Genomic DNA, 12,388 nt, shown 5'->3' with positions numbered 1-12,388 from the left:
TCTTTATAACATTCAATAAATGTTTGAGATTTCTTTTACTGAATTCTGAATATTTTATGAGGAGATCTGGAGAATTTTCAAACTGACAGTATTAATATAGCCATTTAGTGTAGCTTTGAGCCATGTCGGTTAACTTGGCGTCACTTCAAATTCCGCAGTGTAAAATGAAGTCTCTAAAAAGCGCCTGCATGGGTAAACGCGCAAAACTCGAAAACTACTCGGCCGATTTCCCTGAAAATTTCAGTTTGTTTCTTTTAGCACCGGATATTCTTTTTTTATTCCAATTTAAGACAAATTTCACATAAACTATCGAATATAAGGGTAAAAAATTACTTGCACATATTAATATTATATCAAAAGAGCATATTTTTCTGCGTACCGTGTAATTTGTTCTAATTCTTAATTACGATGGGAGTTATTTGAGTTTTTAACTAAAATTTATCAAGGTTTTGCTCCATTCCTGGCACTAATTTTTTCAATAAAACTAACAGTAGGGATCCGGACCCATGTGATGAGCCACACCAGACCCATGTGAAAGCATTTCACAGTTTTCATTTTTATACCATTGGAAAAAGCGTCTTTTTTTACCCTAAATCTAATCGAATCTACAATCGACGATCAAAGCTTCTATCTAATTTAGAAAAAAATAAAAGTGTTTTCACTCGAGTTCAAAGAACTCGCCTAAATTCAAGTAACGTTTTTACGTTATGGTTGTTGCCATGGTTACATCTTTTAGCACCTTCGTTTGTTTCTTCTTACTTATTTTAATGTCTTAAAAGTATTTTACTTTATAGAGATCCATAACCTTTTTGTGTTAATTATTAACTGGGAAAATAAAGCCTCTTAGTTTGGGGCATGTGAGACCGAATGGCATTTTTGATTTCAAAAAAAAAAAAAAAAAAGTTTAAGTGACTGCAGTGAACTTATTTTCATTAAAACGGAGTTTTTTCGTTCTGAATTTCAGTGTTAACAATCAAAATGGAAAAACCAGAAAAAGTAATTTTTACTGATTTTATTTATTTATTTATTTATTTCCAATGTTTATGAGCAATTTTTCGCTTCGTAACGAAATGACGTTTTTGTAAGCTAAGTTTTTATACTTCTTAGCACAAAACAAAATTTTTGTGAATTATGTATTAATTCAGTATTTTAACTGATGAATACTTTTAAGACAGAGAAGTGGGAATAATTAGAAGCTGTTCATTTGAAATATATTTCATGCATTGGATTAAAATAAGTTTTTGTGTTATGACGGAATAACGGGAATTTTTAAATTCTATTTATTGCAATAAAAGTGACCATATCTTTTAGTGAAATTAAAAAAAAAGCACTTAGCTCCTATAACGTTATTAAATAAAGTAAAATAAGTGAAACAGTTTATTTATTCCAATAAAAATATATTTCCGTAAAACTTGTCATTTTCGTGGAATTGCCTTTTACCGAAATTGGAGGTTCAGTGAAAATGCTTTTTTTCATAAATGAAATATTTAAATCAAAGCCGTGTCTTTCTTCTATTATTATTATTATTATTATTATTTTAGGAGTGTATGCGCGGTTTTCAACTGATCGATATTCAACTGGAGTGTGTATTTGAATAAAAATATTTTTCTGCGATGGGAGGGGGCGGATTATTATTTGTTGTTGCTGTAACACATATTTCAATTGAATTCCTTTTCCTCCTGGGGAAGCACGGAGCTTCATTTTGTTCTAATTGTACTAAGTATTTCAATGTACTATATTCAATTGTACTAAGTATTACTTTATTTATTCTATGGGTACGGGGATTTTCACTTGATTCTGATTGAGCAATCAAGATTGCTTATTATCGCCACCTTGCCCAATACCTGACGTTTATAATTGTCGTTTCGATTGGTAGATAGCGAGCTACATGATCGTTGCCTGTGTAGACCATAAGCTTGAGGTAAATATTATCATCTGTTTATTTATTTATTTATTTATTTTTTGCATGTATAAATATAGTGCCTAGTTTTATTTATAATTCTATTTTGCTGTTTTGTTTTATTTATTACTAATACGTTTGAACGATAAATCTGAACTTAGAGATATTTTTATTTATTGCTTTTTTATTAACAATTTCTCGACTATTTGGAAACTTATTTTATAACTTTCAACTTTAAAGATTCAACTAAAGAGAGATTTTGCGGTGGTTTTGAATTATTTTTAAGCGCATTTAAGGGGTTTTTTTTTGGAAGAAGAAGTTTTGACGGAAATTAAGTTGTCATTGTATTAGAATTTTTTATTGCTTTATTGAATACGCTAGGAGCTTAGGTAAAATTATGTGTGCCATATTTAAATTAACGGAGCTAAATCTTTTTTATTTCCGAGTAAGAAGGGAAATTCGCATATGCTCAATGAGCTTCTTTTTTAACCTTATAGCTCGAGCACAGAAGTGCGGTACAACACATCTAGTTAGTACATATTTCACTTTTTAAAATAGCTGGAAGACCAAATGCTGCACTCATCTGGAAAATTTATGAAAAAAAAAATGAATTTGTTGAAAGTCCATCTTCCTACATTGCAGTACTCACATTACAGAAATCTCGTGATGTTTGAAACACAAATTAGGAGTTTTTAGAACATTTAGAAGTTTTATTTTTTACTTCAAGTTCCACTTCTTTTATTAAAATAATTATTTTTGCGTCTCATATCTCATCTGAAAGGGATGCGAAAGGGCGGGAAAAGCTTAAAACCAGATTAGTTGCTCATTTTGAATCGATTTAATCATTGCTATTCCTAATTTTTTGATAAACATTCAATAACGAATAAGTACCTTTGTGCTTGAAAATTAAATGAATGAACTACCAACTTGTTTTAATGCACAAAAATTGCAAATTACTGCAGACACGTGTTTCGAGCTTACAATGAACCCCTTTTTCAATGAAAAGAAGTGTGAGCTTTTAGATGAAAAATTTCCTCGGATTACTTTTGAAAAAGGGTTTCTTTGCTTCCCCGAAACAAGTGTCTGCAGTAACTAGCAATTTTTGTGCATTAAAACGTTGGTAATTAATTCGTTTAAGTATTCAGTAGTTTAGGAGCGTGTCTTCCAATGAATGTCGAAAAATGCAAAACAAAACAATTAAAATTTGAGTGCAGTCGTCTAAAAATAGCGAAATTATTGCCCAACAACTTTAACAAATTCTATCTTTTGTTATGAACTTGAGAATATATACATAAGTGGACTGATTGCATCCTTTCGAAATTATTTTCTTAAGTATTTATTCAATGGAACTGTATTGCTTGCACCTACTTGAATAGCGAATGAGTTCGAGGGACATTTGTCATTTCTACTGTGTTTGTTACGGTATGATCAAGCACTATTTCTCCAATGATCCAGCCTGCGAAGCCGAAAATGAAACCCACAAATCATCTCCCCTCGCCGGTTAACGCGTATGATTGGCCAGTAACGCACGCAGGCGCGAAATCTCGGAGTTGCGCGATATGTTGCCATCGCGGGTAGATTAATTTATCAACCGCATTTTGCACCGAAATCAGAAATTAGGAAGAACGCAACTGATTTTCTCAGTCCAATCGTCTTTCAGAAATATAAACGCTCTTTTGTTCTTTTGGGTAAGTTTACTATTTTCTTGATTGTTTTTATTCCTTTTTATTATTATTTCAATGTTAAAATATTTTCTGAAACTATTTTTAAGTTCCATTTTTAAATCAAATGGTTGACATGCCTTTTATGTATTTGTCGCTATTATGTTGACCAACCAGTTAATGAATACTTGAGAACAATTTCATTCTCGAAAATTTATAGCATCGTTAAAAACTGTAGCGTTTGACATATGACGCAAAAACCATTTTATTTAATACATGTAATTAATTTTTAAAAAAAAACGAGAAAACTCTTACGGTTTCGTGTCAGTTTTTTTTTTGGGGGGGGGGGGGAAGGAGGCTTGAATGAAAAAAAAAATATTAGGGATTCCCAAAGTGGGTTCAGCAGCACCCTAGAGTGAGGGTGCCGCAGAGTGAGGCGAAAGGTGCCGCGAATTTCCCATGATATAAATAAATGCATACATAATAGAGATAGACTAGGGTACCGCTTGAAAATTCTAATTCTTCAAGGGGTGCCGCGACTCCGAAAATTTGGGAACCCCTGCACTTACTCAGTGGATGAACAACTCCAACCAGTGGACAACACAGCATTTTCTAGTCGTTTTTTTTTTTTTTTTTTTTTTTTCTGAAATGTACAGAGCGTTATTGTTCTTGTCTCAAGAATTTTGGTTTATGTCGAAAGAATTTTTTGAAAAAATAAAAAATTTCATGTTTAGCTCTTCCAAGCGAAATTCAGGCTCCTTTTTCGCTAAAAAAAAAATGAAAAAGTTGTAAAGATTTTGATCACATTTTCAGTTTTTTTTTTTTTTTAGAAACATACAAAAAGTTATGAACGAAAACTGGTTTGCCCGTTTTCGTGCAGATTCAAGATGGTACAAATAAGGCATAGATTGGTTGAATCAAGTGATTTCAAAGCGCAAATGATATCATTTATGTTTTATTACTTTTTATTTTTATTTATTGGTTAATTTATTCTTTAATCGACTAAAGATAATTTCTCATAAAAACGCTCCAAAATTTTATATTTGATGGACTACTGTATTGCTCTTATTTAGTTTGCTCATTTGTTTATTTTTACTTATTCAAGTTTGAAATTTTATGTTGGGTGATTCTTTTTTTTTTTTTTTTTTTTTTGTAATTCAGTTCTACAATTTTTTGTCTCCTAAACCTGCGTGCTTCAATGTCTGGATAAAAATTCCTGAGTTTAAAATATTCCTAGTAAAAGTTCATCAACGGTTGACATTTACTAACTACATACTTTTTTTGTTTTTTGAGAAACATATTTTGTTTTTTGAAATAAAGTTTTTAACGTTGAAAATATACACTTGACGTAGTTTGAAGCATAAGCCAATTGGGATAACATTAATTTAATGTTAGAAACTCGATATTGGTTGTGCAGAAAAGTAAGCATGTTCAGTTCTAGATGGGACTTCGTGTTAAGTCATGTTATAGGAAGAAGGGATTTAGAATTTCAGGAAAAGATATAGACATGGTGAATACTCTTCTCGGTATTTGATTTAAAAAACCAACTCGGTTATGAAAGTTGATCGGTATTGCAATTTAATAGTAGGGGAATGTGAGGCAAAGTGAAATAGTGAAGATGACTCGACTTTTCCGAAGTGAACAAATTGGAATTTTATGTTAAAAATAATAGTACATGAAGGAAGAACAATGTATTTTATAACAAAACTTGCATTGAAGCATTATTTTTTATTTTTGACTATAAAAATGTGCCATCAAACAAAAAAGGTGGAAAATCTTCACTTCTTTTTTTCATGGGGCAAAGTGAAAAACTAAATATTTTTCGAATGAAATATTTTATATTCGATTGGTAAAAAATATTTTTGAACAAAGGAATGAGTAAATAAAAGGGTAATTGAACAACTAAAAATATAATGAAACAACGAACTAATACATAAATCAATTGATCTAAGAGGGAAAAAAATGAGTGAATAAAATAGTGAATGAATAGGTGAATAAATGAAAGAATAAATTAATACGTGAATTATTCAATGAAGTAATGTAAATAAATCAGTTAATGAACACGTAAGTGAAATATTAAATGATTGAATGAGTGAACAAAATGAACCACTTCACTTTGCCTCTTCCATTTTGCGCTGCATGCACTTAAACTAATTGTGAAAAATATTAAAAATACAAATAAGCTTAATAATAAATAAATAAATACTACACCGAATATTAGAAGATCCCAATTAATGTATAAAATGTTAATAACAAGATATTTATGATTTGATAATATTAAAAATAATTTTTGACTTACAATAAAATATTACAATTTCAGAACCGATTTTTAAAAATTGCTTTATATGCATTGATCTTCAGTGGTAGTTTTTTCATGACTAGAATAGACTACATGTGTCACTACATAGTTTTCCATTTTCCAGACAGGTGGAGATAAAAGCAGGATAAATATTTCAACATTTCACTTTGCCCCACATTCCTCTACTAATTCCAACAATGATGGATATTTCCAGAAAACATATTTAATTTTAAAAATACTTCATATAATGAATGAAATTTATTGAAAAATTGAAGTGTCTAGAAGTAAAGATTTGTAAGTGGCAAAGTTAAAAGCTTCATCTGTGTTGTGGCAAGAGACAGTAATAGAACCTATCAGTAAAAACACTAAGGGACCAGGATATTTTTTCCCTTACTTGGAGATGTCTTTTCGTCGGAGATATTTGATTTTATGCATGCAGCGTATTAACTCAGTGTAGTTATTATAATAAATGTAAGCAATAAAAATTTTAGATGAAATTAATTTTTATTTGTATACGAATCAAATAGTAAATGTCAAGCTTATAAACTATCACGAACTTCTAACCTATACTTATTGTGATTTGAAAGATTTGGAATGTTTTAAAACGTCTGTAGAATTTATTGAAAAATTGAAGTGTCTAGAAGTAAAGATTTGTAAGTGGCAAAGTTAAAAGCTTCATCTGTGTTGTGGCAAGAGACAGTAATAGAACCTATCAGTAAAAACACTAAGGGACCAGGATATTTTTTCCCTTACTTGGAGATGTCTTTTCGTCGGAGATATTTGATTTTATGCATGCAGCGTATTAACTCAGTGTAGTTATTATAATAAATGTAAGCAATAAAAATTTTAGATGGAATACTGAAAGTGTTGTAAGGCAATGTGAGGCAAAGTGAAATGGTGAAATATTTTCTCTGCTTTTAGCGCCAACTTTATGGAAATATTTTAACTATGTAGTAGCTAATGTAGTCTATTACATTCAGGAAAACATTACCTCTGAATATCAAAGCATATGATGATAAACGCAAGTTTCAAAAGTTGATTCTAAAATTATAATATTTTGTTACAAGTTAAAAAAATATTTTTGTCATTATCAAATGAAAAATTTCTTGTTGTTAATACTTTAAATATTTACTGAGACATAATAATATTCGGTGCATTATTTGTTTAGTTAATGTTAAGCTTATTTGTTATTTAAATATTTTATAAAATTAGTCAAGTGCATGGGGGCAAAGTGAAATAGTTCCTTTCGTTCATTTGTTCAATTATTCACTTAATCACTGACGTATTCATTTACAAAATTAAATTATACACGCTCCTTCATTTATTAATTCGATTATTTATTCATTCATTCACTTATTTTCTTATTCATTCACTATTATTTTTTCTCATATGTTTATTAATTAAATATTTAAATTATAAGTTTAATGTTTCCTTATATTTTCATTTATTCAATCATTCATTTATTTACTCATTCATTTGTTCAAAAATATTTTTCACAATCGAGCAGAAAATATTTCATTAGAAAAATATTTCATTTTTCACTTTGTCCTATGGAAAACAAAAGTGAAAATTTTCCATTTTTTTCGAAGGCATAAGTTTGGGGCCAAAAATAAAAAATGATGTTTCAATGCAAGTTTTATGTTTTTTCTTCCATGTATTGTAATTTTCAAAATAAATTTCCACTTTATTTGTTTTGAAAAAGCTCAGTTATCTTAACTATTTCTCTTTGTCCCACGTTCCCCTATTGCTGAGAAATGCAAATATCTGGTAAGTGTTGACATCGCAGTGGACGCCTGTTAATTGAATCAGTGGTTAATTGAATCAGCCACTTTAATGAATCAATTGTCAAAAACAGAATAAAATCCAGTTTTATTGAACTAGCCGCTTTATTGAATCTGCCGCTTTATGGAATCAAAACTGTTTAGAACAAATGTGATTCATATCAGCGACGGCCACTGTAGTAGGTAATCCCGACATTCATTTTATATCTTAGCAAAGACATCGGCTGAAGGCTGGATATTTTCGGTGAATCAGAGATGAGAGTCGACATTCTCTAATTTAGGTCTTTGGCGGAAACATACAGTGACTCCCAAAAGTGTTCGTACACCATGAAATTTTGCAGTAAAACAAAAATAACGGGAAACTGAAGTCAAATATGTCCAATTTTTTTTTCACACCAATCCTATGCCATTCTGAATAAAACCCAGTAGTTTTTTTTTTTTTTTTCAAAATATTGACAGATCTTATTTTTGAAATTTGTCAAAAAACGAAGAGACAGAGAAAAAATACGCCACAAGAGTGATCGTGCACTGAAATATTTTCGAATAAACTCATGATTAAAATTATATGTCGTTTTTTTTATTATTTTTGTATTGTGATGACACTGTAGAGTCATTTGACCTGAATTTTTTGTTTATTTATTCCCTAATATTCTGCTTATTATTTTAAAATGGCAGGTATGCGTAAAAACAATAAACACGATTCGAAATTTGATTTTTTTCACTCATAGTAGCCGTAAAATGGTTTGAAATGTCTCTAAATTATTTAATTTATGCCATTCTATAGTGAAGTGCTTAATAAAATGCTTTAAGGACAAAAATCGGATCGAAAACAAAGTAAGAAAAGGTCAACTGGCAAAGTTAACAAAGCGTGATCGGAGATTTACAATTTAAAAAATTATGAAAAATACAGATTTTAGTACTGAAATAGTTTCTACAGAATTGAATGAAACATTTTACGTTTGATTTTCACCTAAAATTGTTCACCAAAATCTCTGATTAGCTGGATTAAATGGGACCTCTTCCCGCAGAAATTTTCTTGTTCGTGCGAAAAACAGAAAGCTTACGCTTTCCATCGTAAAATCACTGATAAATAAGCTCAAAAGCTTTTGGAACAACGTCTTACTAAAAGATGAAAATAAATTCAACATTTTGGGTTAAATTGTTGTGTATTTGTTAATAGAAGAAAAAATGAGGAATTTTATCTTAAGAACTTAGTTGAATCAGTTAATCAGGACGGTGAAGGTGTTCTCGTGTGAGGGCGCATATCAGCAGCAGGACTTCAAAGTTTGGAATTTTTTCATGAAATAATGAATCATGCTGTTCATTTAAATATTAAAAAAAAAACACTTTTAAACTATAAGCCCAAAATTTGGTAATCGGAAACAACTTTGTTTTTTTATCAAGGTAACGATAAGAAGCACACGTTTGCGTTTGGTGCCTCAAAAATTGTCCTTAAGCTTAGAAATATCTTCTCAATCGCCAGGATTTAACTTTATGAATCATACTTGGAGATATCTAGTGGCTAGATTACGAAAATACACCATTGAAACGAAAATTTGAACTAGAAACAGTAAGACTCGAAGTGCGGCTGAGCATTTACTCAGAAATTGCACAAAAAAAGAAAGAAAAATTTAATAATAAAAAAAAATTTTGAATTTTGACATCTTGAATTCAAATTATGTTTTTTGCAATCACGAGTGTGTGTATGTAGGCGTGTGTGTTTGTGTGTGTGGGTATGTGTTTGTGTGTACGGGTTATGTGTATGTGTGTAGGCATGTGTGTTTGTGTCTGTGTGGGGGGGGGGGGTATTTGTATATGGGTGTGTAGGCATATGTGTTTGTGTCTGTGTTCAGGCATGAATGTGTGGGTAGTTGTGTGTATGTTTTTGTGTATGTGTGGACGTCTGTATGTATGCGTGTGTGTATGTTTTTGTGTATGTGTGTAGGTGTATGTGTGTGTATGTGTTTGTGTGTGTGTATGTGTTTGTGTGTGTGTGTATGTGTTTGTGTGTGTGTGTGTGTGTAGTGTGCAGCATCGTGAGGAGCCCGTCGACGATGATGGTGCGGAGGGTGCCGGTGGGAAAAATCAAAGGAATGTCAAAAACAGTCAAATGAGAACAATAAGCAATCGTGATTGCTCAAAAATCTATTTCCAGACGTTTAAGAGCTGTTGTTGATACTGCATGATATTCTACTAAAAACTTAGTAAAAAATTAGATTATTTACTAATTTTTTGACATTTTTTCAAAGTGTACGAAGACTTTTGTGTGATTAAATTTCTGGCACTTTTTGATTGTTGATTTCTTAAAAATCAAGTTTTGTTATGTTATTAAAAATTTTCATGTAGTTTTGTAGAAAATAGATCATAGACCTTGTAATTAAATACCCATTCCAAAATAATAATTTTATCAAATGGATAATGGCGTATTTCATTGAATTTCGTAAGTGTACGAACATTTTTGGGACCCACTGTATATACAAAATAAAATTCAGATTCATTCAAATTTAAACAAATTTCTTTTATTAATTACAACTTAATAAAAAATTTGGTAATTGAAAAGTTTTGTAACCTACAGAAACTACTTTGAAGTATGTATCTAACATCCAAGAGCTCACTATTTTACATTGAAAAGGGATGATGTTATTATATTTTTATTTTTTTCTAGCATTTTCGTTGGAACGAACGAGACATCTTCTAAGGGATTAATACTTCATCTCTCCAACTTTTTCTTTGCCATTTTTATGTCTCAAAACCAAAACTTTATTATGGTGAATTTTCTTAACACTTTTTTCTATCACTGTGCGCTAGAAACGAGAAGTCCCTTCCTCCACACAACTTTTTCCCACGTAGTAGCAGAGCAGAGAGTTATTCCTTTTCTCTTAAAAAAAAATCACTGTTGAAAATATCATTTATTTTAGGTGATTAGTTTTTAATTTTAAGTATTAAAAATTTGAAAAAGAGTTGCATTTTCGTTCTAACTTTAGCACTTAAGCTGGTCTAAACGCAGAGGGTACGACACAGAGCCGCCATTGCCACGATAACTACCTAAATCAATGATATCGTCATAATAAAAAATTTAAAACATGTTTCTAAAACTTAAGTTTTCTGGAATAAATATAAATATATATATATTTTTTTTCCTTCACTTATAATGATAGAAGTTATAGACACATTACTAGCATTCCTTATTCCTTTAAAATCATTTTTCTTAATTTCAAGAAAACAAATTTTCACTGCACCAAATGATGGGCAACATATTCGGAAGAAAGTTATTCTATAAGTAACGGTTATAAATAAGAAATAAGAAAGATAATCAAGAGGATACTAAAAAACAAAAGAAAAACATTTTTCTGGAAATAATTTCGTATTGACTTTCATAACCGTGACGGTCGAAAGGCACAAAATAAAGTAAATAAGTCTTAAAGAGAACGTTATTAACAATTATATTTTCTGCTTGCAGTAGCCGAGAGGGGAGGGGGAGGGGGAGCGGACATTGGGAATTATTATTTTTTTTTTTTTTTTTTTTGCAGGTTTTTTTCTTTTCAAGAGTTATTTTCGGCTCTATTATTTCTCGAATACTTTCCGATTATATCAGTTTTTCTTACGTTGTCGTGGAAAACAATTTCTTCTTAATTTTAAAACATGCTTTTATGTATGAAGCAGGGTTGCCAACTGCACCGCAAAAACAGCGAAGCTCCGCAGCTCCGCAAAAAAGTTATTTTGCTCCGCATTTCCCGGCCGAGCGTTTAAAGATATTTAGACATACAGGGTGCCCTGAAAAAGACTGATTGTTTTCAAAAATTTATAACAGGAGAACGGTAGCTTGACAGAGCTTTGGACACTGCTGACATAGTGTTTAAAGCTGTTTTTTGTTTTCATGAAAGTGCTTAAACTGATTATCAAAATTCAAAAGCAATTTTAAATAAGTGGTGTCATTTTTTTTTATTGAAATCTGCGCAAAATACTGAACTACTACGCAATATTTCAAAATGCTCCTCAAAATCACCACAGACGCTCCTCAAATTGTTTCTCCAAGGTTGGCAAACCTGATGAAGGTATTGTAGTCATAGGCTTTCCTAATACGGGCAAAACTCGGGGCGGCAATTTGTGGTGCCTCCCCCCTCCCCTTCTCAAAAAAAAAAAAAAAAAAGAAAAAAAAACTCCTAAGGGGCCATTTATTAATTACGTAAGGATGATTTTAGACATTCTTGACCCCCCTCCCCCCATGTAAGGGTACGTAAGATTTTTACCCCCCCCCCCTTTTCTTACGTAAGATTCCATTTCGTTTTTCTAAATAATAAAATAACGATTCTTATATCACTAGAATCGTTATTAAATTCACTTTTTTATATATTTCTTAAAAACCTTTTTGGTGTGAAGAAATATTTACCAAAAGGAATCTAGACTGACTGAGAAATATTTTTTGCAAATAATGCGATACTATTTAAAAATAAGACGGGCCATACACAGTGCGAGTCTTTTATTATATTTTACGCAATTCATTCCTTAAAAAACAAGTAAGAAGCAGCTCATCCTAATACGTCTTTTACCTTCCAGAAGCAAATGAAATATGATCCCTGAAAAACCACTTGGCCGCGCTTTTTCTAATATAAAATATCGACTTGGAAAATATTACGTAAGAATGGGTCTGACTCCTCCCCTCCCCCCAAGTAAGGGTATGTAGTGATTTTTTCAACCCACTCCCCATCGGAACCCTTACGTAATTAATGAATGGCCCCTAATGGTT

The 12,388-nt window shown here is 31.0% G+C and overlaps 1 protein-coding gene across 1 annotated transcript in view; it reads left to right on the top strand.

Moving 5' to 3' along the window:
- The first annotated feature begins 3,509 nt into the window (after positions 1-3,509).
- Positions 3,510-12,388, top strand: part of LOC129229953 (uncharacterized) — a 72,017-nt gene continuing 63,138 nt past the window's right edge. Inside the window, exon 1 of the mRNA XM_054864337.1 lies at positions 3,510-3,588. The gene's annotated coding sequence lies outside the window, so the exon portion shown is untranslated. The remainder of the gene's footprint in view (positions 3,589-12,388) is intronic.

The sequence above is a fragment of the Uloborus diversus genome, chromosome 9 (assembly GCF_026930045.1).
Source record: "Uloborus diversus isolate 005 chromosome 9, Udiv.v.3.1, whole genome shotgun sequence".
Taxonomy (NCBI): domain Eukaryota; kingdom Metazoa; phylum Arthropoda; class Arachnida; order Araneae; family Uloboridae; genus Uloborus; species Uloborus diversus.
The sequence above is the reverse complement of the archived record's forward strand: the minus strand, read 5'-3'. Positions and strand labels throughout refer to the sequence as shown.